The sequence below is a fragment of the Giraffa tippelskirchi genome, chromosome X (assembly GCF_054371585.1).
Source record: "Giraffa tippelskirchi isolate mGirTip1 chromosome X, T2T-mGirTip1v1.2.pri, whole genome shotgun sequence".
Classification (NCBI taxonomy): domain Eukaryota; kingdom Metazoa; phylum Chordata; class Mammalia; order Artiodactyla; family Giraffidae; genus Giraffa; species Giraffa tippelskirchi.
Genome location: NC_137289.1, coordinates 103,532,842 through 103,559,815, shown reverse-complemented (window position 1 = coordinate 103,559,815; position 26,974 = coordinate 103,532,842). Strand labels below are relative to the sequence as shown.

At 38.5% G+C, this 26,974-nt stretch overlaps 1 protein-coding gene and 1 pseudogene across 1 annotated transcript in view; both read left to right on the top strand.

Moving 5' to 3' along the window:
* ZC3H12B (zinc finger CCCH-type containing 12B) overlaps window positions 1–26,974 on the top strand; it is a 350,988-nt gene that overhangs the window by 72,550 nt on the left and 251,464 nt on the right. The window lies entirely within an intron of this gene.
* On the top strand, window positions 18,089–18,894 carry LOC145535878 (deubiquitinase OTUD6B pseudogene; annotated as a pseudogene).

Here is a 26,974-nt window from a genome sequence, read left to right as displayed (position 1 = left end):
AGATCCTTGCTGGGTACAGTAATCTGGGTTGTAGATTATTCTCTTTCATTACTTTAAGTATGTCCTGCCATTCCCTTCTAGCCTGAAGAGTTTCTATTGAAAGATCAGCTGTTATCCTTATGGGGATCCCCTTGTGTGTTATTTGTTGTTTTTCCCTTGCTGCTTTTAATATTTGTTCTTTGTGTTTGATCTTTGTTAATTTGATTAATATGTGTCTTGGGGTGTTTCGCCTTGGGTTTATCCTGTTTGGGACTCTCTGGGTTTCTTGGACTTCTGTGACTATTTCCTTCCCCATTTTAGGGAAATTTTCAACTATTATCTCCTCGTGTATTTTTTCATGGCCTTTCCTTTTATCTTCTTCTTCTGGGACTCCTATGATTCGAATGTTGGGGCTTTTCATTTTGTCCCAGATGTCCCTGAGGTTTTCTTCATTTCTTTTGATTCTTTTTTCCTTTTTCCTCTCTGCTTCGTTTATTTCCACCATTCTATCTTCTACCTCACTTATCCTATCTTCTTCTTCCGTTATTCTACTGTTGGTTCCCTCCAGTGTCTTTTATCTCCTTTATTTCATTATTCATTATATATTGACTCCTTTTTATTTCTTCTAGGTCCTTGATAAACATTTCTTGCATCTTCTCAATCCTTGTCTCCAGGCTATTGATCTGTAACTCCATTTTGTTTTCAAGATTTTGGATCATTTTTATTATCATTATTCTAAATTCTTTTTCAGATAGATTCCCTATCTCCTCCTCTTTTGTTTGGTTTGGTGGGCGTTTATAATTTTCCTTTACTTGCTGAGTATTTCTCTGCCTTTTCATCTTGTTTAGATTGCTGTGTTTGGCATAGCATTTCTGTATTCTGGTAGGTTGAAGTTCCTCTTTATTGTGGAGGTTCCTCACTGTGGGTGGGGTTGGACGGGTGGCTTGTCAAGGCTTCCTGGTTGGGGGAGCTTGTGTCGGTGTTCTGGTGGGTGGATCTGGATTTCTTCTCTCTAGAGTGCAATGGAGTGCACAGTATTGAGTTTTGACATGTCTGTGGATTTGATATGCCTCTGGGCAGCCTGTATATTGATGCCCAGGGCTATGTTCCTGCGTTGCTGGAGAATTTGTGTGGTATGTCTTGGTCTGGAACTTATTGGCTCTTGGGTGGAGCTTGGTTTCAATGTATATGTGGAGGCTTTTGTATGATCTCTTATTAATTAATGTTTCCTCTGGCTTTCAGTCTTATTCTTGCAGTAGCCTCAAGACTTCTCCATCCATACAGCATCGATAATAAAACTTTTAGGTTAATGGTGAAAAGATTCTCCACAGTGAGGGATACCCAGAGAGGTTCACTGAGTTACATGAAGAGGTGAAGCGGGGGTGGGTTGAGGTGACCAGGAGGAGAAGAGGGGGACTCAAACGTGAAGAGAGCAGTCTAGCCAGTAATCACTTCCCTCTGTGCTCTCCACAGTCTGGAACCCTCAGAGAGGTTCACAGAGATGCATAGAGAGTGGGGAGGAAGGTAATAAAGGTGAGCATGAGTAGAAAGGGAGGAATCAAGAGGTGAGAGAGAGATCAGGGCAGTGTTCTGTTCCCGAAGTGTTCTCCGGTGCCCAGAACACCCTCAGAGATTCACAGAATTGGGTTGAGAAGAGAAGGAGGAGGGTGGGAGATAGAGGTTCCTTGGGGGAGAAGAAAGAGCGTCAGTAGAGGGAGAGAGTAATCAAGCCAGTAATCCCACTCCTGAGTAAAAATAGGTACTAAAGATTGGGTTCTTAAGTGTACAAAATTGATATCAAATATGTAAAACAAAGATTAAAAATCTAGAGTAGAGGTTAGATTCTTAGAAAAATGCAATATAAAAAAAAGAAAAAAAGAAAACCAAATCACAAAAAGTATAAGATATATGTATGCAGTTTGCTTTAAAAATAGGGTTTGTTGTGTTTTTTTTTTTTGCAAGGAAATAGTGGGTTATAAAAATGAAAATTAAAGGTGTAATAGAGGAATTAAAGAAAAAAGTAAAATAAAAATTTTTTTTTAATTAAAAAGAAAAAAAAATGATAATAGTAAGAATATATCCAGGACTTTCTCTGGAGCTGTTGTGAGCAGTGTGGGGTCAGTTCAGTTTCAGATAGATCCTTGTTCCTGCTTATACTTTTCAAGATCTATAGGCCCCTTTCAATGCAGTCGGTGTTAACTACAGTGATTTTAATCTGTTGGCCTGTCACTTCTAAAGCGCTTCCCTCTGTTTATTTTGCTTCTGTTTGCAGGTCTCTTCAGTGTCTAATTTCCGCCCTGCCACAAAGGGGCGGAGGTTGTCTCTTTAGGTTCGCTTGTTCAGTCGTGCTGTGGGGAGGGAGGAACACTGCAAACCAATATCACCGGCGTGTGTGTGGAGATCTCGTACTGTCTCGGCCGCACTGGGTTCGCCCCCGCTCACGGCGTGTATGCTTTCCCAGTCTACCCTGCTCAGGCTTCAGGTTACTCGGCTGGGGAGTGGGCCCTGAGATGCGTGCACTCCCCAGGTCTAAGCCGCTCAGGTTCAGGTTCCCAGGTACTCCACAAAGGCGCAGACTCGGTTGGGCCCGCGGTTTGTGCCGTTCCCCGTCGGAGCAGCTCAGGCAGCCAGGAGTTTGGCAAGCGCACTCTCCCCTGTTGGGGCAGTGCAGCTTATCACCTCCCTGGTCCCTGCCTCAGTTTACGGGCGCGCCCGGCTCCGGTGTGCTTTGTGTTAGTTCTGGGGAGCTGGTCTCTGGCTGAGACCCTCCCAGTGGCTGTTGACCCTCCGGGATCTCAGGCAGTCTTTGCTTAGAAACTGGAAGCCTGTTTGCAGTTTGGTAGGGGGTGCCATCTCTGGGGCCGAGTTTGCCCCTTTCCGGCTCTGGCTGGCTCTGCCTGCCCACTGTGTCCGGTGGGGGATGGGGCAGTCCACAGCCGGCTAGCTCTCCTCTGGTATTGCTCAGTCCTTTGTTCTGTGAGCGGGCTGGCAGTGCCTTAGATTTGGGCTTTTCATGGGATAGTTCTCTCTCTCTGACTGTCCCACAGTTTAGGTTGCTATATCTCGCGTTAGCTCCCTCAGATTGCCCTCAGGGCATTCGGCCCAGTCCTTACCCTAAGCAGTGCCGCCCACTCCTCTCCGTTCAGCCCCCACTTGCTGGTAGTGGATGCGAGCGTCTGGGGTTCTTTGCTGGGAGTTGCCTTTAGGCACGTAATCTGTGGGTTTTATTTATTTTTCCTCCCGGTTATGTTGCCCTCTGAGATTCAAAATCTTCCCCCAAACCCACCGGTGAGAGGGTTTCCTGGTATTTGGAAACTTCTCCTCTTTCACGACTCCCTCCCCAGGATGAGTCTCCATCCCTAACTCTTTTGTCTCTCTTTTTATCTTTATATTTTCTCCTACCTCCTTTCAAAGATAATGCACTGTTTTTCTGGATGCCTGATGTCCTCTGCCAGCGTTCAGAAGTTGTTTTGTGAAGTTTGCTCAGCGTTCAGATGTTCTTTTGATAAATTTGTTGGGGAGAGAGTGGTCTCCCCGTCCTATTCCTCCGCCATTTTAGCCCCGCTCCCACAAGTCTGTTTTCTAAGTCAGCCTCCTCTGTCCATCCCCAGCTCCTGGAGCTTGCTCAAACTCATGTCCATCGAGTCAGTCATGCCATCCAACCATCACATCCTCTGTCATCCGCCTTTCCTCCTGCTTTCAGTCTTTCACAGCATCAGGATCTTTTCCAAAGAGTCAGTTCTTCACATCAGGTGGCCAAAGTATTGGAGCTTCAGCATCAGTCCTTCCCATGAATATTCAAGACTGACTTCCTTTATGATTGACAGATTTGATCTCCTAGCAGTCCAAAGGACTCTCAAGAGACTTCTCCAACACCACAGTTCAAAAGCACCAGTTCTTTGGCAATCAGCTTTCTTTATGGTCCAATTCTTACATCCACACATGACTACTGGAAAAACCATAGCTTGACTAGACAGACCTTTGTTGGGAGAGTAATGTCTCTGCTTTTTCATATGCTGTTTAGGTTGCTCATAGATTTTTTTTTCCCAAGTAGCAAGCATCTTTAATTTTATGTCTGCAGTCAACATCTACAGTGATTTTGGAGCCCAAGAAAGTAGTCTATCACTCTTCCATTGTTTCCCCATCTATTTGCCATGAAGTGATGAGACTGGTTGCCATGATCTCAGTTTTCTGATATTGAGTTTCAAGCCAGCTTTTTCTATCTCCTCTTTCACTTTCATCAAGAGGCTCTTCAGTTCCTCTTAGCATTCTGCCACAAGGATGGTGTCATCTATATCTGAGGTTACTGATATTTCATAAGCTAGTGGAGGTGATGGAATTCTAGTTGAACTATTTGAAATCCTGAAAGATGATGCTATGAAAGTGATGCACTCAATATGCCAGAAAATTTGGAAAACTCAGCAGTGGCCACAGAACTGGAAAAGGTCAGTTTTCATTCCATCCCCAAAGAAAGGCAATGTCAAAGAATGCTCAAACTACCGCACATTTGCATTCATCTCACACGCTAGTAAAGTAATGCTTAAAATTCTCCAAGCCAGGCTTCAGCAATACATGAACCATGAGCTTCCAGATGTTCAAGCTGGTTTTAGAAAAGGCAGAGGAACCAGAGATCAAATTGCCAACATCCACTGGATCATCGAAAAAGCAAAAGAGTTCCAGAAAAACATCTATTTCTGCTTTATTGACTATGACAAAGCCTTTTTACTGTGTGTATCACAATAAACTGTGGAAAATTCTGAAAGAGATGGTAATACCAGACCACCTGACCTGCCTCTTGAGAAAACTGTATGCAGGTCAGGAAGCAACATTTAGAACTGGACATGGAACAACAGACTGGTTCCAAATCGGGAAAGGAGTACGTCAAGGCTGTATATTGTCACCCTGCTTATTTAACGTATATGCAGAGCACATCACGAGAAACGCTGGACTGGATGAAGCACAAGCTGGAATCAAGATTTCCAGGAGAAATATCAATAACCTCAGATATGCAGATGACACCACCCTTATTGCAGAAAGTGAAGAAGAACTAAAGAGCCTCTTGATGAAAGTGAAAGAGGAGAGTGAAAAAGTTGGCTTAAAGCTCCACATTCAGAAAACTAAGATCATGGCATCCGGTCCCATCACTTCATGGCAAATAGATGATGTAACAGTGGAAACAGTGGCTGACTTTATTTTTCTGGGCTCCAAAATCACTGCAGATGGTGATTGCAGCTGTGAAATTAAAAGACGCTTACTCTTTTGAAAGAAAGTTATGACCAACCTAGATAACATATTGAAAAGCAGAGACATTACTTTGTCAACACAGGTCCATCTAGTCAAGGCTATGGTTTTTCCAGTAGTCATGTACGGATGTGAGAGTTGGAGTATAAAGAAAGCTGAGTGTAGAAAAATTGATGCTTTTGAACTGTGGTGCTGGAGAAGACTCTTGAGAGTCCCTTGGACTGCAAGGAGATCCAACCAGTCCATCCTAAAGGAGATCAGTCCTGAGTGTTCATTGGAAGGACTGATGTTGAAGCTGAAACTCCAATACTTTGGCTACCTGATGTGAAGAGCTGACTCATTGGAAAGGACCCTGATGCTGGGAAAGATTGAGGGAAGGAGGAGAAGGGGACAACAGAGGATGAGATGGTTGGATGGCATCATTGACTCAATGGACATGGGTTTGGGTGGACTCTGGGAGTTGGTGATGGACAGGGAGGCCTGGCGTGCTGCAGTTCATGGGTTCGCAAAGAGTCGGACACGGCTGAGCGACTGAACTGAACTGATATTTCTCCTGGCAATCTTGATTCCAGCTTGTGCTTCATCCAGCCTCGCGTTTCGAATGATATACTCTGCATAAAAGTTAAATAAGCAGGGTGACAGTATACAACCTTGACATTCTCCTTTCTGAATTTGGAACAAGTCCATTGTTACATGTCTGCTTCTAACTGTTACTTCTTCACCTGTGTACAGATTTCTCAGGAGGCAGGTAAGGTGGTCTAGTATTCCCATGTCTTTAAGAATTTTCCACAGTTTGTTGTGATCCACACAGTCAAAACTTTGGAGTAGTCAATAAAGCAGAAGTCTTCTGTAATTCTTTTGCTTTTTCAACAGATTTTTGCAATTTGATCTCTGGTTCCTTATCCTTTTCTAAATACAGCTTGAACATCTGGATGTTCTCCTTTCATATACTGTTGAAACCTAGCTTGGAGAATTTTGAGCATTACTATGCTAGCGTGTGAGGTGAGTGCAATTGTATGGTAGTTTGAACATTCTTTGGCATTGCCGTTCTTTAGGATTGAAATAAAAACTGACTGTTCTAGCTTAGCTGGAATTCCATCACCTCTACTAGCTTTGTTCGTAGTGATGCTTCCTAAGGCCCACTTCATTTTCCTTTCCAGGATGTCTGGCTCTAGGTGAGTGATCACACCTTCATGGTTATTTGGGTCATTAAGATCATTTTTGTATAGTTCTTCTGTGTATTACTTTACAGAGTATAGAACTATAGACTATAGAACTATAGTTCTACTGTGTATTAAGAAGATATTACTTCTTAATATCTTCTACTTCTGTTAGGTCCATACCACTCTGTCCTTTATTTTGCCCATCTGTGCATGAAATGTATCCTTGATATCACTAATTTCCTTGAAGAGATCTCTAGTTTTTCCCATTCTATTGTTTTCCTCTATTTCTTTGCACTGATCACTGAGGAAGGCTTTCATATCTCCCCTTGCTATTCTTTGTAACTGTACTTTCAGATGGGTATATCTTTCCTTTTCTCCTTTGCCTTTAGCTTCTCTTCTTTTCACAGCTATTCATAAGACCTCTTCAAACAACCATTTTGCCTTTTTGCATTTATATTTCTTGGGGATGGTCTTGATCACTGCCTCCTGTACAATGTCACAAACCTCCATCCATAGTTCTTCAGGCAGTCTGTCTATCAGATTTAATCCCTTCAATCTATTTGTCACTTCCACTGTATCTTCATAAGGAATTTGATTTAGGTCATACCTGAATGGTCTAGTGGCTTTCCCTAGTTTCTTCAATTTACATCTGAATTTGACAATAAGGAATTCATGATCTGAGCCATAGTCAGCTCCCAAACTTATTTTTTGCTGACTGTATAGAGCTCCTCCATCTTTGGCTGCAAAGAATATAGTCACTCTGATTTTGGTATTGACTATCTGGTGATGCTCATGTGTCGAGTCATCTCTTGTGTTGTTTGAAGAGACTGTTGCTATGACCAGTGCATTCTCTTGGCAAAACTCTGTTAGCCTTTGCCCTGCTTAATTTTGTAGGCAAAGAAGCTGGTTAGTATCTTTACTTGAGTGCTGCTGTGAGGAGGAACTCGGTCTGCCATGATTCCAATGCTGGATTCAGCAAACCGTTTGTCTGTTTCAATCTGATCTTTACGGTCAGCCATACAGAATCCTCTTGTGATCTCCATAAGGTGAGACCCAGGTGGGCCTGCTGGAAAACATCCTATAATATTGGTGGAGCAAGATGTTTACCTTGGGCTCTCTTGTACGGGAGCCCTCTTGGCTGGAAGAGGGGCAGTGTGGTAAGCATATAGCCATTCCTCTTACCTTTCTAATGTGGTCTGTTGCAGATTCTAAGATCTGAAGGAGTACTTCATTGTCACCATCATGTTATTGGATTTAAAAATAGTGTCTTTTTTATAAATAGTTGCTAGTTGGTCTTCTTGTGAAACAGAGTGAAATGAATGATTATGTCACCATCTTAATAAGTCACTATCCTAATATATTTTGAAATCAGAAAATGTATTGCTTCCAGCTTTGTTCTTTCTTGGGATTCATTTAGCTATTTGTGGTCTTTCATAGTTCTATATAAACTGTAGAGTTGTTTTTTCTGTTTCTGTAAAAAAAGCCATTGGAAATTTGACATACATTTTAACAATATTTGGTCTTCTTGCACATGATTGTGGGATGTTATTCCACTTGTTTGTGTCTTTTCAATTTCTTTTATCAACTTTTTAAAAAAATTTTCAGCACAGAAATCTTTTACTCTTAGTTAAGATTATTCCTAAGCATTCATAGTTTTTGGTGCTATTTTAAATGGGTTGTTTTCCTAAGTTCCTTTTTCAGATACTTTGTAATTAGTGTATAGAAAAGCAACTGACTTTCACATGCTGAATTTTTTTCCTGCAAGTTTATTGAAGTAGCTGATCACTTCTAACAGTTTTTTAATGGAGTCTTATTTTCACATATATGATCATATCATATGCAAATAAGGGTAATTCTTCTTCTTTCTTTCCAATACCTTTCATTTCTTTTCCTTCCTAATTGCTAAGATATCCAGTGCAATGTTAGAGATGGCAAGAGTGAATATCCTTACCTTATTCCTTAATTTAGAAGAAAAATTTATATTTTTTCACCATTGAGTATGATACTCAGTGGGGTTAGATGGCTTTTATTATGTTGAAGTGTTTTCCTTCTATCTAGTTTGTTGAGAATTTCTTTTCCTGAAAGTGTGTTGAATATTACCAATTTTTTTTATCTATTGAGATTATGCGATTTTTATCCTTTATTCTTTTGATATGTTTATCATATCAATTTGTTTTCCTATATGAAATGATCCTTGCATCCCAAAGATAAATCTAATTTATCATAGTATATGCTCCTTTTAAAGTGTGGTTGGATTCAGTTTGCTACTATTTTGTTGGGGATTTTTGCACCTGTATTCCTCAGAGATATTGACTTGTAGTTCTGGCCTTTAATATCAAAATAATGCTGATTTTATAAAATAAGCTTGTAAGTGTTCCTTGCTCTTTGATTTTTTGAAAGAGTTTAAGAAGGATTGCATTATTTCTTATTTAAATATTTGGCAGAATTCACAAGTGAAACCATCTGGTCCTGTGATTTTTATTGGGAATATTTCATTACTGATTCAAACTCCATATGACTTATGAATATGTTTAGGTTTTTCATTCCTTCATGATTTAGTAATTAGAGTATATACTAGGAATGTACCAATTTCTACTAAGTTATCTAATTTGTTAGTGTATAAATTTTCATAATAGTCTAATTTTTTTGTTCCATCACATGTAATGTCTCTTCTTTCTCTTCTAATTTTGTTTATTTTAGTTTTATCTTTTAAAAATTTTATTTTATTTATAATTGGAGGATAATTACTTTACGATATTATGATGGTTTCTGCCATACATCAACATGAATTAACCATAGGTATACATGTATCTGTACCCTCTTGGACCTCGTCTGACCTCCCTCCCCAACCCACTCCTCTAAGTTGTCAGAGCAGCAGCTTTGGATTCCTTTTGTAATATAGCAAATTCTCACTAGCTATGTATTTTACATATGTATATGTTTCATTGCTACTCTCTCAAATCATCCCACCCTCTCTTTCCACCACCAAGTCCATAAAGCCTGTCTTTTATATCTGTATCTCCTTTGCTGCCCAGCAAACAGAATCATAAATACCATCTTTCTACATTCCATATACATGCTAGATTCCATATACATATTAATATACGACATTAGTCTTTCTTTTTCTGACTTTCTTCACTCTGTATAAAAGGCTTTTCATTCATCAACCTCATTAGAACAGAATCAAATGTGTTCCTTTTTATAACTGAGTAATATTCCATTGTGTATATGTACCACAACTTCTTTATCCATTCAACTGTTGATGGACATTTTAAATTGTTTCCATGTCCAGAATATTGTAAATATTACTGCAATGAACACTGGAGTACATGTGTCTGTCTCAATTATGGTTTCCTCAGGGTATATGCCCACTGTAGGAGTTGGGTCACAGGCAAGTGTGGCTCAGTCTCTTATGGGAGTCACTGCTCCTTTCCCTGGCTCTTGGTAAGCACAAGGTTTTGTTTGTGCTCTCCAAGAGTCTCTGGCAGCTGTGAGATTTGATTTAACAGGATTGTTTCCCTCCTACCATCTCGTTGGTGCTTCTCCTTTGTGCTTGGACATAGGATATCTTTATCTGGTGTGCTTATTTAATATGCTAGCAAAGTAATGCTCAAAATCCTTCAAGTAAGACTTCAACAGTATGTGAACCAAAACTTCCAGATGTACAAGCTGGAATTAGAAAAGGCAGAGGAACCAGAGATCATTTCCGACATTTGTTCGATGATAGAAAAATCAAGGGAATTCCAGGAAAGCATATACTTCTGCCTTATTGACTGCCCTAAAACTTTTGACTGTCTGGATAATAACAAACTGTGGAAAATTCTTAAAGAAATGGAAATACTAGACCACCTTACCTGCCTCCTGAGAAACCTGTGTGAAGGTCAAGAAGCAACAGTTAGAACTGGACATGGAACAATGGACTGGTTGAAAATTGGGAAAGGAGTACGTCAAGGCTATATATTGTCACCCTGCTTCTTAAACTTCTATGCAGAGTATATCATGCAAAATGAGGGGCTGGATGAAGCACAAGCTGGAGTCAAGACTGCTGAGAGATATAACAACCTCAGATATGCAGATGATACCACTTTAATGACAGAAAGTGAAGAGGAACTAAAGAGCCTTTGATGAAGGTAAAAAAGAAGGGTGAAAAAGCTGGCTTAAAATTCAACATTCAAAAAACAAAGATCACGGCATCTGGTCCCATCACTTCATGGCAAATAGATGGGTAAAAAGTGGAAACAATGACAGATTTTATTTTCTTGGGCCCCAAAATCACTGTGGATGGTGACTGGAGCCATGAAATTAAAAGATGCTTTCTCCATGGGAGAAAAGCAATGAGAAACCTAGACAGCATATTAAAAAGCAGAAACATGCATGAGACAAGGGCTCAGGGCCGGGGCAATGGGATGACCCAGAGGGATGGGATGGGGAGGGAGGTAGGTGGGGGGTCCAGGAAGGGGAACACATGTAAACCCATGGCTGATTCATGTCAATGTATGACAAAAACTATTACAATATTGTAAAGTAATTAGCCCCCAACTAAAATAAATAAATTTATAAAAAATAAAAAAAAATAAAATAAAAAGCAGAAACATCACTTTGCTGACAAAGGTCTGTATAGTCAAAGCTATGGTTTTCACAGTAGTCATGTACGGATGTGAGATGTGGACCATAAAGAAGGCTGAGTTCTGAAAAATTAATGCTTTCGAACTGTGGTGCAGGAGAAGACTCTTCAGAGTCCCCTGGACAGCAAGATCAAACCAGTGAATCCTAAAGGAAATCGACCCTGAATATTCATTGGGAGGACTGATGCTGAAGCTGTAGCTCCAATACTTTGGCCACCTGATGCAAAGAGCTGATTCATTGGAAAATATCTTGATGCTGGAAATGATTGAGGGCAAGAGAGAAGGGGACGACAGAGGATGAGATGATTGGATGGCATCACTGACTCAGTGGACGTGAGTTTGAACAAACTCAGGGATATAGTGGACAGGGAAACGTGACATGCTGCAGTTCATGGGGTTGCACATGACTTAGTGATTGAACAACAACAAATGTTCCTTCTGTGCCTACTTTCAGAAGTTTGTTTTTTTTTTAATCATAAATGGATTTTGAATTTTGTCAAAGGCTTTCTCTGCATCTATTGAGATGATCATATGGTTTTTATCTTTCAACTTGTTAATATGGTGTATCACATTGATTGATTTGCATATGTTGAAGAGTCCTTGCATTCCTGCAATAAAGTCCACTTGATCATGATTTAAGATCTTTGTATGGTGTTTTTTTATTTTGTTTGCTAGAATTTTGTTGAGCATTTTCGCATCTGTGTTCATTAGTGGTATTGGCCTATACTTTTCATTTTTTTGTGGCATCTTTGTCTGATTTTTGTATCAGGGTGATGGTGGCCTCATAGAATGAGTTTGAGAGTTTTCATTCCTCTGCAATTTTCTTTGAGAGTTTTTGCAGGATAAATGTTAGCTCTTCTCTAACCTTCTGGTATAATTAGCCTGTGAAACCTTCTGACACTGGGCTATTATTTGTTGGAAGAATTTTGATTATTGTTTTGATATCCATGTTTGTGATTGGTCTGTTCATATTTTCTACTTCTTCCTGGCTCAGTTTTGGAAGATTATACTTTTCTAAGAATTTGTAGGTTTCTTCCAGATTATCCATTTTATTGGCATATAGTTGCTCATCATAGTTTCTTATGATCCTTTTGTTTTTCTGTGTTGTCTGTTGTAAATTCTCCTTTTTCATTTCTAATTTTATTGATTTGAGTCTTCTCCCTTTTTTTCTTGATGAGTCTGGCTAATAATTAGTATTTTTTTTTAATCTTCTCAAAGAACAAACTTTTAGTTTTATTGATCTTTGCTATTGTCTCTTTCATTTCTTTTTCCTTTATTTCTGCTCTGGTCTTTATGATTGCTTTTCTTCCACTAACTTTAGAGATTTTTGTTCTTCTTATCTACTTGTTTTAGGTGTAAAGTTAGGTTGTTTATTTCATGTCTGTCTTATTTTTTGGAGCTTCTCAGGTGTTGCTAGTGGTAAAGAACCCACTAGCAATGTAGGAGACATAAGAGATGTGGGTTCAATGCCTGCATTGGGAAAACTCCCTGGAGCAGGAAATGGCAACCCACTCTAATATTCTTTCCTGGAGAATCTCATGGACAGAGGAACCTGGCGGGCTATGGTCTATAGGGTAACAAAGAGTTGGACATGCCTGAGGTGACTTACTGTGCATACATGTATTTGTTTCTTGAGGTAGACTTGTATTTCTATAAACTTCCCTCTTAACACCACTTTCACTGTATCCCATAGGTTTTGAGTTGTCATGTTTCATAGTTATTTTTTTCTAGGCCTATTTTTATTTTCTTTTTTATTTCTTCAGTGATCTGTTGGTCATTAAGAAGAGTATTGTTTAGCCTCCATATGTTCATGTTTTTTTATAGTTTTTTCCTGTAATTGATATCTAATCCTAAAGTGTTGTGGTCAGAAAACTTGCTTGGAATGATTTCAGTTTTGTTTTTTTTTTTTTTAATATGCTATCCTTGATTTGTGGCCTAAGATGTGATCTCTCCTGGAGAATATTCCATGTGCACTTGAGAAAAAAGTAAAATCTGTTGTTTTTGGATTAAATGCCCTGTAGATATCAATTAGGTCCAACTGTTCCAATGTATCATTCAACATTTGTGTATCCTTATTAATTTTCTGTCTAGATGATCTCTCCATTGGTGTGAGTAGAGTATTAAAATCCCTCACTATTATTGTGTTACTGTTAATTTCCCCTTTTACAGTTTTTAGCATTTGCCTTATGTATTGAGGTGCTCTTATGTTGGAAGCATATATAATTGTTATATTTTTCTCTTTGATTGATCCTTTGATCATTATGTAGTGTCGTTCTTTGTCTCTTGTAGTGGTGTTTATATCCAAGTTGATTTTATCTGGTATGAGTATTACCTCTCACACTTTCTTTTGGTTTCTATTTGCATGGAATAACTTTTTCCAGCCTCTCACTTTCAGTCTGTATATGTCCCTAAGTCTGAAGTGATTCTCTTGCAGACAGTATATGTAAGAGTCTTGTTTTTGTATTCATTGAGTCAATCTATGTCTTTTATTTGGAGCATTCAGTTCATTTACATTAAAGGTAATTGTTGATATATATGATCCTATTGGGCTTCCCAGGTGGCACTAGTGGTAAAGAACCCACTTGCCAGTGCAGGAGATGTAACAGACACTGGTTTGGACCCTGAATCAGGAAGATCACCTGGAGGAGAGCATGGCAATCCACTCCAGTATTCTTGCCTGGAGAATCCCAAGGACAGAGGGGGCTGAGCAGTCTACAGTCCATAAGGTTGCAAAGAGTCAGACATGACTGAAGCAACTTAGTATGCATGCACGCATGATCCTGTTACCATTTACTTTATTGTTTTGAGTTTGTTTTTGTAGGCCTTTTCTTTCTGTGTTTCCTGTTTAGAGAAGTTCCTTTAGGATTTGTTGTAGAGCTGGTTTGGTGGTGCTGAATTCTCTTAACTTTTGCTTGTCTGTAAAGCTTTTGATTTTTCTTTCAAATCTGAATGAGATCCTTGCTGGATAGAGTATTCTTGGTTGTAGGTTGTTTCCCTTTCATCACTTTAAGTATATCCTGCCACTCTCTTGTGTTCTTCAGAGTTTCTGTTGAAAGATCAGCTGTTAACCTTAGGGGAATCCCTTATATGTTATTTTTTCCTTTTCCTTTGCTGATTTTAATATTTTCTCTTTGTGTTTACTTTTGTTAGTTTGATTAATATGTGTCTTGGTGTGTTTTTCCTTGGGTATATCCTGTGTGGGATTCTCTGGTCTTCCTGGACTTGGGTGACTATTTCCTTTCTCATTTTTTAGGACAGTTTAGATTGATTGATTTATTTATAATTGATAATTTATAGATTTATTTAATCTATAATCTCCTTAAGTATTTTCTCATGCCATTTCCTTTTGTCTTCTTCTTCAGGGACTCCTATGATTTGAATATTGTTATGCTTATGTGGTCTCAGAAGTCTCTGAGACTGTGCTCATAACTTTTTTTTTCTTTCTTGTGTTCTGCTTCAGTTATTTCCACTCTTCTACCTTCCAGCTCACTTATCCATTCTTCTGCCTCGGTTACTCTGCTGTTGGTTCCCTCCAGTGTATTGAAATCTCTTATTGTGTTGCTCATTGTTGTTTGTTTATTATTTATTTCCTCTAGGTTCTCATTCAACATTTTTTTGGATCTTCTTGTTCTGTGCCTCCAGTCTATTTATCTGTGCATCCATTTTATTTTCAAAATTATGGATCATCTTTACTATCATTACTCTGAATTTTTTTTTAGGTAGACTGTCTATTTTCTCTTCATTTATTTGGTCTTCTGGGTTTTTACCATATTTCTTCATCTGCTGCATGATTCTCTATCTTTTCATTTTGTTTAATTTTCTGTCCTTTCTGCAAGCTAAAAAATTGTAATTGTGCTGAAAGATTGTGATCTAAATTGTGAAGTCTTCTTCCCCCATGGATGGGGTTGGACCAGCACCTTGTGAAGTTTTCCTGGTTGGGGGGCTGTGCCTGTGCTCTGGTGTTGGATCTTGTCACTCTGAAGGACAGTGCCATGTTCTGTAGTGTGTTTTAGGGTGTCTATGAATTTTGTATGGCTTTGGGCAGCCTGTCTACTAATGTGCAGTGTTGTTTTCCTGGTTTGCTGAAAAAGTGGCAAGGGGTGTGTGGTACTAGACATTGCTTGCTTTTGTGTTTGGTTTGGTCTTAGTGTTGAGATAGGGGGCTTTGTGAGGCCTCTTGCCTGTTAATGTTCCATGGCTTTGGTAGTTTGCTGGAGGTCCAAAGCCCTAGAGTCTAGTCTCCTGCCTCTGGGGTTCAGGCCTGACCCCTTACTGTAGTACCAAGATTTCACAGGCCCCACAGCACAGAAGACAAACCCCCTAGACTAATGGTGAAACAATACGAAACAGGCAAGACCAACCAAAGAGACTCACACACTTATATAGAGGAAAGGGGAGGGAACATAGAAGAAAAAGAAAAACAAATGTAAAAGAGAAGAGAGCAATCAGGCCAACAATCAAATGCCTAAGTGAAAATGGATATTCAAAATTAGACCCTCAAAAATACAAAATCAAAAACAAAACACAAAAAGAAAAATTAAAATCATTGAACCTATTTAAAAATAAGATTTTTTTAAAAAGGAATAAAGTAGGTTACAAAAACTAAAAATTAAAGTAGCAATAGAATCACATTAGGCCAATATCAGGGGGGACAGAAATAAAGAGTCAGATATATACAGAATCAAACTGATTACATGGATCATAGCTTTGTCTAACTTAATGAAACTATGAGCCATGCTGTGTAGGGCTGCCTAAGATGGACACATCATGGTGGAGAGTTCTGACAAAAGGTGGTCCACTGGAGAAGGAGATGGCAAACCACTTCAGGATTCTTGCCTTGAGAACCCCATGAACAATGTGAAAAGGCAAAAAGATGATACTGAAAGATGAATTCCCTAGGTCAATAGGTGCCCAAAATGCTATTGGAGAAGAGTGGAGAAATAGCTCCAGAAGGAATGAAGAGGCTGAAGCAAAACAGAAACAATACCCAGTTGTGGATATGTCTGACAGTGAAAGTGAAGTCTGATGCTGCAAAGAACAGTATTGCATAGGAGCCTGGAATGTTAGGTCCATCATTTCAGTTCAGTTCATTCGCTCAGTTGTGTCCAGCTGTTTGCGACCCCAGGGACTGCAGCACACCAGGCTTCCCTGTCCATCACCAACTCCTGTAGCCTACCCAAACTCATGTCCATCGAGTTGGTGATGCCATCCAACCATCTCATCATCTGTCATCCCCTTCTCCTCCCACCTTCAATCTTTCCCAGCATCAGGGTCTTTTCCAATGAGTCAATTCTTCACATCAGGTGGCCAAAGGATTGGAGTTTCAGCTTCAGCATCAGTCCTTCCAATGAATATTCAGGACTGATTTCCTTTAGGATTGACTGGTTGGATCTCCTTGCATTCCAAGGGACTCTCAAGAATCTTCTCCAACACCACAGTTCAAAAGTATCAATTCTTCAGTGCTCAGCTTTCTTTATAGCCCAACTCTCACATCCAGACATGACTACTGGAAAAACCATAGCTTTGACTAGACAGACCTTTGTTGGCAAAGTAATGTCTTTGCTTTTTAATAAGCTGTCTATGTTGGTCATAACTTTTCTTCCAAGGTCCATGAATCAAGGTAAATTGGAAGTAGTCAAATAGGAGATGGCAAAGGTGAACGTTGACATTTTAGGGATCAGTGAACTAAAATGGATGGGAATGGGTGAATTTAATTCCAAAGACTGTTCATTATATCTGATACTGTGAGCCAGAATGTCTTAGAATAAATGGAGTAGCCCTCATAGTCAATGTGTAGTCCAAAATGCAGTACTTGGGTGCAATTACAAAAATGACAGAATGATCTCGGTTCTTTTTCCAAAGCAAACCATTCATTATCACAGTAATTCAAGCCTATGCCCTAACCACTAATGCCAAAGAACCTGAAGTTGAATGGTTCTGTGAATAGCTACAAGACCTTTCAAAACCAAGACCAAAAAAAGATGTCCATTGCATCATAGGGGACTGGAATGCAAAAGTAGGAACTCAAAAAGATACCTGGAGTAACAGGCAAATTATGCCTTGGAGTACAAAACCAAGCAGGGCAAACATTAACAGAGGTTTGCCAAGAGAACACACCAGTCGTAGCAAACACCCTCTTCTAGAAACATAAGAGACGACTCTACACATGAACATCACCAAATGGTTAATACTTAAATCAGATTGATTGTATTCTTTGCAGCCAGAGACGGAGAAGCTCCATACAGTCAGCAGAAACAAGAAAACAAGACCGGGAGATGACTCTGGCTCAGGTCATGAACTCCTTTATTGCAAAATTCAGACTTAAAGAAAGTAGGGAAAACCACTGGGCCATTCAGGTATGACCTAAATCAAATCCCTTAAGATGATACAGTGGTAGTGACAAATAGATTTAAGGGATTAGATCTGTTAGACAGAGTGCCTGAAGAACTATGGATGGAGTTTCATAACACTGTACAGGAAGTGAAAGTAAAAGTCACCCAGTTGTATCTGACTCTTTGCAACCCCATGGACTATACAGTCCATGGAATTCTCCAGGCTAGAATACTGGAGTGCATAGCCTTTCCCTTCTCCAGGGGATCTTCCCAACCCCGGGATCAAACCCAGGTCTCCTGCATCACAGGTATATTCTTTACCAGCTGAGCCTCAAGGGAAGCCCAAGAATACTGGAGTGGGTAGCCTATCCCTCCTCCAGCAGATCTTCCCAACCCAGGAATCAAACTGGGGTCTCCTGCATTGCAGGCAGATTCTTTACCAACTGAGCTATCAAGGAAGCTACTATTGTACAGGAGGCAATAGTAGGCAAAGCCATCACCAAGGAAAAAAACTGCACAAAGGCAAAATGGTTGTCTGAGAAGGTCTTACAAATAGCTGAGAAAAGAAGAGATGTGAAAGGCAAAGAAGAAAAGGAAAGATATACCCATCTAAGTGTAGAGTTCCAAAGAATAGCAAGGAGGGATAAGAAAGCCTTCCTATGTGAACAGTGCAAAGACACAGAAGAAAACAATAGAGTGGGAAAGACTAGAGATCTCTTTAAGAAAATTAAAGATAGACCTGGTCGTCATGGAGGCAGTCTTGACCGAGGAGCTTGATGAAGAGGAACAGCTGGTGAGAAGGCATTGCGAAAAGAAGAAAGAGTTGCAAGCCAAAATACAGTGTATGCAGAATGCTTTTCCCAGGAATGGCAAAAAGAGGAGGAAGCAACTTACAGAAGATGTTGCTAAGTTAGAAGCAGAAATGGAACAGAAACATAGAGAGGAGCTGGATCAGTTGAAGTTGACTTCTAAAGAGAGTAAAGACAAAAAAGCTACATTGGAAAAGGAGTGGGAAGAAAGGATAGCCGAAGCTGAAATTGAAAACTTAAACAGACCTAGACATGTAGAAAGTGAAAAACTTGCTCAAATATTGGCAGCTAGACAGCTGGAAATTAAACAGATTCCATCTGATGGCCACTGTATGTATAGAGCCATTGAAGATCAACTGAAAGAACAGAACTGCATTCTGACTGTGGCTGCCTTAAGATGTCTAACTGCTAACTATATACAAAGTCATGTGGAAGGCTTTCTGCCATTTTCAACAAATCCTAATATGGGAGCTATGTATACTCCAGACGAGTTTGGAAAGTACTGTGATGATATTGTAAACACAGCTTCATGGGGGAGGGGGGTTAACTTGAGCTAAGAGCCCTGTCTCACATTTTAAGAATACCAATAGAGATAATACAGGCAGATTCTCCTCCTATTGTAGTTGGTGAAGAATATCCAGAAGACCTATTAATACTTGTTTATATGAGACATGCATATGGCTTAGGAGAACACTACAATTCTGTTACACAATTGGTGAACACAGCTACTGAAAATTTCAGCTAGTCTATAAAATGTTGCTATTATGTCAGTGTGCTGATTTGAGTATTAATACGTAATATTGGATTATTCTCAGTGTTTCTGAAAAAACACAACTATCTTAAATCAGTTTTATGGCAAAGTTACTAATAGGTTTTAAAAAAATGTGTCACAGAGAAACTTTAACTGATGTCCCCTTAATGGTGTTTTAAAAACACTTGCAAGTTCTTTGTGGAGAATATCATTTATAGACCAAGATAGTACCCTTATTGTTGATATTTTTATTAAATATAAGATTCTGAACATTCTATTCTGTGTTGAAATTGTTAAATTGCTTTTCTCCTTATTACTGAAAGCTTTCAGTAACCATATCAATGTAATTTTTCTTGAAGAAGTGAAATGACTCAGCCTCTTTGACATTGCAATAATGTCGTGATGGTGATAGCAAATTTAATTAATATTTATAAATAACTTGATTGCAGTAACATGGCTGTTGATGGGATTAATCCTGTGACATTTTTTAAAAAATTATTTTTAATTGGCGAATAATTTCTTTACAATGTTGTGTTGGTTTCTGCCGTACAACAATATGAATCAGCCATAGGTACGCATATATCTGGGCTTCCTCTGTGGCTCAGCTGGTAAAGAATCCACCTGCAATACAGGAGATGTGGAGACACATGTTTGATCCCTGGGTCAGGAAAATCCCCTGTAATAGGAAATGGCAGGTGGATTCTTTACCACTGAGCCACTGGGGAAGCTCATAAAACCCAGTATTTACTTAGAAAAATTAGTTGCATTCATGGAGAAAAAATTCAAACTTTACATAAACTTGATATAAAATATTACTAGTTACTTCTTATTTGAGAAAAACAGATCAAACCAAAAAGGTCTCATTATCATAAAACCCCTTACATAACAAATTATCACACACATTTGTACATATGGGTGTACTATCTTAAAATATTTTTATAAATAACCTAAAGTCTGATTTGGAAAATCATTCAACTGAAAACTGATTTTATTATACAGTCTTGACTCAACAGTAGTTTTCAGATCTATATCTATCTATCTATCTATCTATATATATATATATATATGACATAAAAATTCCCAAACATTTGAAACAAATATTCTTAAATATTTGAGGAAAGATGAAATTAACATGGCTAATAAAATAGCAAGTAACAAAGGCTTTCCCTAATCCTAGAGAATGAAGCAAAAAGAGAGACCTTATAAGACAAATTGGAGAAGAAGAAGAATTTGAAGTAAATTTGGTCTTGGACCCTTTTACATTGCTACTCCTTCAATTTGCACAAGTTAAAGAATAAGAGAAGCTAATAACTATTTCTTAGTGGTAAAGGCTGCAAGGAAAGCAAAGCAGCTGAGTAGTGATGGAGAAAGTACAACAAAGAAGATAAAAATTTATAGTTAGGATAATCAAGAAATGATGTCACAACAATTCTGAAGTTGAGAAATAGCAAGGAATAATCAATGAATTAGGAAAGCAATAATCTGCTGCATCTTTTTAAGTTATATACAAACATAATTCTGGCTGCTAAACAAAATATGTTCTTAAGGCCACTTGTTTTGTAATGCTGGATCTGGATTTTTTGCAGTGTGGGGGGTAGGTAATCTGTTACTTTAAAATTAAAAGAGAAGCATTAAGCAATAAACCAAGATACAGTGAAGTTGTTATTGTAAATTCCAACTATAATTATTGTAAAAATAACTTATAGGTAGCTATTTTTTTTCTAGCAGGGTGGTATAATTTTCTTGATTAAAGGTATATTTTTTATTTTTAAATGGCCAATATGATTACAAACAGGATTTGCATGTTTCAGCCTCTGTTCTTTCATAATACTTGAGATAAAAATTATTTTAGCTGTAACCTAAAATTAAAGTCTGAAAAATGGCAGATGTTCAGTTCAGTTCAGTCACTCAGTCGTGTCCGACTCTGTGACCCCATGGACTACAGCACGCCAGGCATCCTTGTTCATCACCAACTCCCGTAGTTTACTCAAACTCATGTCCACTGAATCAGTAATGCCATCCAACCATCTCATCCTCTGTTGTCCCCTTCTCCAGCCTTCAATCTTTCCCAACATCAGGGTCTTTTCAAATTAGTCAGTTCTTCACATCAGGTGGCCAAAGTATTGGAGCTTCAGCTTCAGCATCAGTCCTTCCAATGAATATTCAGGACTGATTTCCTTTAGGATGGACTGGTTGGATCTCCTTGCAGTCCAAGGGACTCTCAGCATATACTAGTTTAGTTTGCTGTATGATGCTAATTTCTTAGGGAATCTGATAAGCTTTCTTTTGTCCTCAGTTAGAAAAGTAAATGTCAGAGTTCTGGAATATGTCTAATTTACTTAAGTGAATTTTATCTGCTTCAGTATAACATATAAAACAAATAAGAATGTGTAACTATAGTGAACAGTATAATTTTGTTCATAATATCTGATGTTTTCTAAAAGAAAAATAAAAGAATTAAATAAAAAATAAAAGAAAATTAAAGATACCAAGGGAATATTGCATACAAAGATGTGCACAATAAAGTCTAGAAATAGTATGGACCTAACATAAGCAGAAGATATTAAGAAGGGGTGGCAAGAATAGACATAAGAACTGTACAGAAAAGATCTTAATCACATGGATAACCATGCTGGTGTGATCACTCACGTAGAGTCAGACATCCTGGAGTGCAAAGTCAAGTGGGCCTTAGGAAGCATCACTCTGAACAAAGCAGGTGGAGGTGATGGAATTCTAGCTGAGCTATTTCAAACCCTAAACAATGATGCTGTGAAAGTGCTGCACTCAATATGCCAGTAAAATTTGAATACTTGGCAGTGGCCACAGGACTGAAAAATGTCAGTTTTCATTCCAATCCCAAAGAATGGCAATGCCAAAGAATGTTCCAACTATGACACAGAGTCACACATTTCACATGTTAAGATAATGCTCAAAATCCTTCAAGCTAGGCTTCAACAGTATGTGAACCAAGAATTTCCAGATGTACAAGCTGGATTTAGAAAAGGCAGAGGAACCAGGAATCAAATTTTCAATATCTGTTGGTTCATAAAAAAATCAAGGGAATTCCAGAAAAACATCTGCTTCTGCTTCATTTACTATGCTGAAGCCTTTGACTGTGTGTATCACAAAAAAAAAAAAAAATGTGGAAAATTCTTAAAGAGATGGGAATGCCAGATAATCTTACCTTCCTCCTGAAATGCCTGTATGCAGGTCGAGAAGCAACAGAACCAGACCTGGAACAATGGGCTGGTTGAAAATTGAGAAAGGAGTATGTCAAGGCTGTATATTGTTACCCTGCTTATTTAACTTCTATGCAGAGTTCAGTTCAGTTTATTTGCTCAGTCGTGTCTGACTGTTTGCGACCCCATGGACTGCAGCACGCCAGGCTTCCCTGTCCATCACCAACTCCCAGAGCTTACTCAAACTCGTGTCCATCGAGTCGCTGATGCCATCCAACCATCTCATCCCCTTCTCCTCCCACCTTCAATCTTTCCAAGCATCAAGGTCTTTTCCAATGAGTCAGTTCTTCACATCAGGTGGCCAAAGTATTGGAGTTTCAGCTTCAACATCAGTCCTTCCAATGAATATTCAGGACTGATTTCCTTTAGGATGGACTGCTTGGATCTTCTTGCAGTCCAAGGGACTCTCAAGAATCTTCTCCAGTGCCGCAGTTCAAAAGCATCAATTCTTCAGTGCTCGGCTTTCTTTATAGTCCAACTCTCGCATACATACATGAATACTGGAAAAACTATAGCTTTGACTAGACAGACCTTTGTTGACAAAGTATTGTCTCTGCTTTATAATGTGCTGTCTAGGTTGGTCATAACTTTTCTTCCAAGGAGCAATCGTCTTTTAATTTCATGACTGCAGTCACTGGCTGCAGTGATTTTGGAGCCAAAAAAAATAAAGTCTGTCACTGTTTCCATTGTTTCCCCATCTATTTGTGATGAAGTGATGGGATCAGGTGCCATGATCTTAGTTTTCTATGCAGAGTACATCATGCTAAATGCCAGGCTTGATGAGCCACAAGCATAAATCAAGTTTGCCAGGAAAAATATCCATAACCTCAGATATGTAGATGATACCAACTTTATGGCAGAAAGCGAAGAGGATCTAAAGAACCTCTTGATGAAGGTGAAAGAGGAGAGTTAAAAGGCTGGTTTAAAACTGAACATTCGAAAAACTAAGATCATGGAATCTGGTCCCATCATTTCATGGCTAATTTATGGGAAACAATGGAAACAATTACAGACTTTATTTTCTTGGGCTCCAAAATCACTGTGGATGATGACTGCAGGCATGAAATTAAAAATGCTTGCTACTTAGAAGAAAAGCAATGACAAACCTAAGAAGCGTATTAAAAATCAGAGACATTACATTGCAACAACAGTCCATATAGTCAAAGCTATGGTTTTCCCAGTAGTCATGTATGGATGTGAGAACTGGACCATAAAGAAGGCTGAGTGCCAAAGAATTGATGCTTTCGAACTGTGGTGTTGGAGAAGACTCTTGAGAGTCCCTTTGACTGCAAGGGGGTCAAACCAGGCAATTCTAAAGGAAATCAACCCTATATATTCTTTGGAAGAACTGATGTTGAAGCTGAAGCTCCAATACTTTGGCCTCCTGATGCAAAGAGCTGACTCAATGGAAAATACCCTGATGCTGGGAAGGATTGAAGGCAGGAGGAGGAGTGGACAACAGAGGAAGAGATGGTTGGATTACATCACCGACTCTATGGAGATGAGTTTCAGTAAACTCCAGGAGATACTGAAGGACAGGGAAGCCTGGCGTGCTACAGTCCATGAGGATGCAAAGATTCCGACACGACTGAATCAACTTAACAACAAGTAGAGTGGTAGTGAGAGGAAATGTCCAAGTGAGTCCTCTTTTTTCAGCTACAGTCGATATGCCTATTCAGAAAGTCCTCCAGTATATCTAGGAAGGTCTCTGGACCTGTTGTGGACATTGTGGGGTCAGCTCACACTCAGATCTTGCTTTGCTGCAACTTGCACTCGCTCTCAGAGTCTATAGTTGCCGCTAAAGTCCACAGTCTCAGGCTATTATATGTTACATTATTCAACACAGCGATTCACAATTTTTAGAGGTTATATTCCGTTAATTGTTACTACAAAATACTGGCTATATTCCCTGTTTTGTACAAACACATTCTTTTAGCTTATTTTTTGTACATAATAGTTTATACCTCTTAATCTCTTACCCCTATCTTACCCCCTCCCCTTCTCTCTTCCCCCTGGTAAACACAGTTTGTTCTCTCTGTCTGTGACTCTGCTTCTTTTTGTTATATTCACTGATTTTTCAGACTCCACATATATGTGATAGCATACAGTACCCTTCGAGTCCATCAATGATTTTGCAAATGGCAAAATTTTCATTTTCTTTTTTTTACAGCTAAATAGTATTCCAGAGTGTATTGATGGACATTTAGGTTGCATCTGTATTTTGGCCATTGTAAATAATGCTGCTATGAACATTGGGGGGCATGTATCTTTTCATATTAGTGCTTTTTGTTTTGACAATGCATACCCAATTGAATTTCTGGGTCATATGGTAATTCAATTTTTAGTTTTTTGAGAAAACGCCATAGTGATTTCCACAGTGGCTTCATCAACTAATACATCCACCAATGGTGTATGAGGTTCCATTTTCTTCACATCCTCACCAAAATTTGTTGTTTTTGTTCTTTTTTATGATAGCCTTTCTGAGAAGTGTGAGATGATAGCTTATTGTGTTTTTAAAGTAATTTACTTATTTGAATTAGAGGCTAATTAGTTTACAATATTGTGGTGGTTTTTGCCATACATAGACACAAGTAAGTCACACATTTTTGTGATGTATAGCATCATTTTATGTGCCTGTTGGCTATCTGCATGTCCTATTGTAAAAATGTCTATTTAGATCTGCCCATTTTTAAATCAGGTTGTTTTTTGATGTTGAGTTTTATGAGCTATTCAGATATTTTTTAATATTAAGCCCCAATCAGTCATGTTGTTTGCAAATATTTTCTCCAATTCGGTAGATTGTCTTATTGTTTTGTTGGTACTTTCCTTTGCTGTGCAAAAACTTTTAATTTTACTTAGGACCCATTTATTTATTTTTGCTTTTATTTCCTTTGCCTTAGGAGACAGATTTAAAAAAATATTGCTATGAATTATGTCAAATAGAATTCTGTTTCTATTTTTCTAAAGGATATAGTCAGTGCTATAAATTTTCGCCTCAGCCTTGTGTTAGTTGTGTGTCATTAATTTTAATGGTATGTATTTATTTTCATTCAGTTCAATGTATCTTTCATTTCTTTGAAATTTATTTTTGGCCCATGAATGTTGAGTAAGTTTATCACTTAATGTTCAACTGTTTATATAGTCTTTTGTTATCTTTCTGTTATTGCTTTCTAGTTTGATTTCATTGTGATTGGTAAACACAGTTGATATTATTTCAGTTCTCTTAAACAATTTGAAGTTTGCCTTTGAACTAAGATATAGTCTACCTTGACATATTTTGTAGGCACCTCAAAAGAATGTACAGTCTTCTGTTTTTGAGTGTACTGTTCTAAATACATGTGAATTAATTCCTATTGGTTGATAGATTTTTTTTTTTTTGCATTCTTCTATATCCTTGTTGTCTGTCTCATTGGTTGCAAGAGGATTTTTGAACTTTTGAGCCATAATTGTGGATTTGTCTGTTTCTCATTTCAGATCTGTTAGTATTTCCTTCACGTATTTCAGTTCAGTTCAGTTTAGTCACTCAGTCATGTCCAACTCTTTGCGACCTCATGAACAGCAGCACACCAGGCTTCCCTGTCCATCACCAACTAATAATTTTAAAAATTATTTTATTTATTTATCTGTGTCAGGTCTTAGTTGGGGTATGCAGGATCTTCTGTTTCAACTCATAGACTCTCTAGTTGTGACTCAAGGGTTCCAGAACACCTGGGTTTCAGTAGTTGTGGTGTGCAGGCTTAGTTGCTCCACTACACGTGGAATCTTAGTTCTCTGATCAGAGATTGAACCTGTGTCCTCTGCATTGTAAGGCACATTCTTAACCACTGGACCATCAGGGAAGTCTCCACATATTTAGAAGCTCTATTTTTTGGTGCATTGATATTTTTGATATTTAAGGTTGTTGTGTCTTGCTATAACTACATTATTTTCCTTTTTGCCTCTGGTATTTTCTTTGCTCTGATGTCTACTTCATCTGATATCAAACACAGACACTCCTGCTTTCCTTTCAGTACTGTTTCCATGTTGTATCATTTTTTCCATCCTTTTACTTTTAACTCACTATATTTGAAGTGATTTTCTTGAAGACCCTAGATATTTGGGCAATATTATTTCAAATTTATTTTTTATTGAAGTAGCATTGATTTAGAGCATTGCATGAGTTTCAAGTATACAACATTATATTCTACTTAGGTTGTTTCTATATCTTAATTATTGTAAATAATACTGCAATGAACATAAGGTTGCATATATCTTTTAGAAACTCTGTTCTCATATTCTTTAAGCAGTTTTTATTATTTTTTATTTTTTTAAATTTATTTATTTTAGTTGGGGGCTAATTACTTTACAATATTGTAGTGATTTTTGCCATACATTGACATGAATCAGCCATGGGTTTACATGTGTTCCCCATCCTGAACCCCCCTCCCACCTCCCTCCCCATCCCATCCCTCTGGGTCATCCCATTGCCCCAGCCCTGAGCATTTGTCTCATGCATCGAACCTGGAATGGTGTTCTGTTTCACATATGATAATATACATGTTTCAATGTTATTCTCCCAGAACGTCCCACCCTCACCTTCTCCTGAGATGGATGAAACTGTAGCCCATTAAACAGAGTGAAGTAAACCAGAAAGAAAAACACCAATACACTATACTAATGCATATATATGGAATTTGAAAGATGGTAATTGTAACTCTATATGTGAGACAGAATAAGAGACACAGATGCATAGAACAGTCTTATGGACTCTGAGGGAGAAGGTAAGCAGTTTTTAAAAAGCTTCTTTCTCTCCCTTTTTTCTTTTTGGTTTCAGGTTCTACTTGACTGAGCTAATT